Genomic DNA, 2249 nt, shown 5'->3' on the forward strand with positions numbered 1-2249 from the left:
TGAAGTAGTTGATCAGATTATTGTGGCTCTCACGCTTAGTTGTGTGTCCTGGTCTGTGCTCACTGCGCTCCCTTTGCTCTTTCCTCCTCATCCCTCAGACGTCCCCCTCGTTTCACAGCTGGATCCTCTGACTCTCCGCACCTTCATGTATCTATTACTTTTGGTGTCGGTCTGCAAACAGCCAGGGATGTGGGCCATGGAGCAGGGGCACTGTTAGCGAAATGACACCCTCTCATTCCCCCAAATCCTCTGCTGTCGCCCAGCGCTGTGTTGGACTGTTCAGCTGACGGGGAGACCCGGCAATTCAGGGGATGACGCGACAATTTCAGAGGATGACTCAGTAATTTCAGAGAGGCGGTCCCTCCCGGCCTTTCCCCTTCCCTCCGGAGAGGTGAGGGAGCGCGTTCCATTCGCGGGGAACATTTCCCTGTGCCCTCACCGTGTGTTTATTTTACACCACGGGGCAGCGCTTCCCCCTCATGAGGGACGCGCCGCCCGGGCCGGGCCCGCCCCGCCGCCGCCGCCAGGTGGCGCCTGAGAGCCGGGCCCTGAGGGGCTCTTGTTGGCTCGTTCGCTCTGGCTTCGAAGCCTCCGCCAGGATTTATCCCGGTTGTTCCCAAACGCATAAATACAGCTCCTCTGTTATTTGTTTGTTTGTTTGTTTGTTTGTTCGTTCTCTGGTCGAGCGAGCTGTTTCGCTCCCTTGGGAGCCCCACGGGCTGTGAAAGTGCAGGGAGCGCCAGGGGCGCTGGGCAGGCTGGTTAATAAAGGGTTTATGGTTTAACGTCTCCCGTGCTGAAATCTTCTTGGACAGAGGAAAATATACTTGTGTCTTAATATATATACGGTTGCGCTGAAGCTTCACTGACTCACGTTTATTTCAAATGTGAGCCCATGAGCCCCTTTGCACATAGTGAAATACACGGGAATTGCGTTTATTTCCCAGGTGTTGCTTTGGGAGTAGCAAGGCTGGAGGGCACGGGTGGGCATTGGGGTGGGTTGGCATATTGTCCTGGTTCCAGCCCAGATCAGCCAGAGGGAGCATGGCCAACACCCTGATGTTGTTCAATACCATCTTACATCATTGCCAGGGGAAAAGGGATTCTTGGAAAAGAAAGGATGTTCCTCTCTGGTCGTGGGCGCAGGGTCTGTCCACCATTGTTTTTAATCCTCCAAGGCTTGGTGAGCGTTTTGCGTATAAATCACCCTCTCTTTGTACACTTTAGTTATTGATATTGTTGCTGTTACAGTTTGTTTTCTTATGTTATTGCTGTGTCCAGTAAACTGTTCTTTTCCCAACCAGTGATCTTTGCCTTTTGTGCTTCCATCTGGAGGGGTGGGGGAAGCGAGTGTTGGCGTGGTTTCGATGGGAGCACTAAATTGGGAATACCATTCCTCAACCATGACACATCAAATATCACTGAAATACTACAGAACAAGTGACCTCCTTCCAAGTGACCATGCCTTTTGGTGTGATGCTTTTTTTTTTTTTTAGAAAAGAACCCCACCTGCTTTTGATGTGAACCTTCCCTTAAAATAATGCATTTTGGGGTAGGACATGGCTCTACCACTGTCAGTAAACACAGAACAAATCTGTGCATTTGGGGCTGAAGGACTGATTACAAGGCAGGGAGCTGGGGCAGACATTCTCTATTTACATGATATTCTGGCATTCCATTTTCTTAATGTATTTTCTCTACCTGCTATAGGCAATTTGTGTTCTGTGAGTGCTCTCCATTGAGTCAAGCATGATCTGGGCTTCTACTTACAATTTCTAGGGAGGTGAACATACGTGAATATATATGTGGCTAAATCATTTTGCATTGCTAAAGCTGACAGTAGGTATCATTCTCAAATTGCTCTTTATTCTGTGTGATGAGACCTTTCTTCTCTCTCTCTGCCCCTTGGGCACACCAAAGTTATTAACCATGGGGAAATCATATCACCACCACGTGATTTCTTTAAAAATCATCCAGCCAAGGAAGTCACTCTTCTTATGGTAATAAGAAACAAGTCTATCACCTGATGTTCTTTTCATAACCCTAATTTAACTGCTTGAGGGGAGACAGTCTGATTTAAGAACAACTATTTTAATTAGCTTGTGCCATTAAATTGTTTGAATTTAAGCATTTTTTCTTTTTAGGGGGAAGCCTCAGTGGTAATGAGATAAATTTGAGATTGACTGTATGAATATATCTTGCATTTGTTTAAGCTTTATGTTTCTCATATGTGTAGTCAGTTTTCATGTA

This window comes from Corapipo altera, unplaced genomic scaffold, assembly GCF_003945725.1.
Source record: "Corapipo altera isolate COAL_440 unplaced genomic scaffold, ASM394572v1 100, whole genome shotgun sequence".
Lineage (NCBI taxonomy): Eukaryota > Metazoa > Chordata > Aves > Passeriformes > Pipridae > Corapipo > Corapipo altera.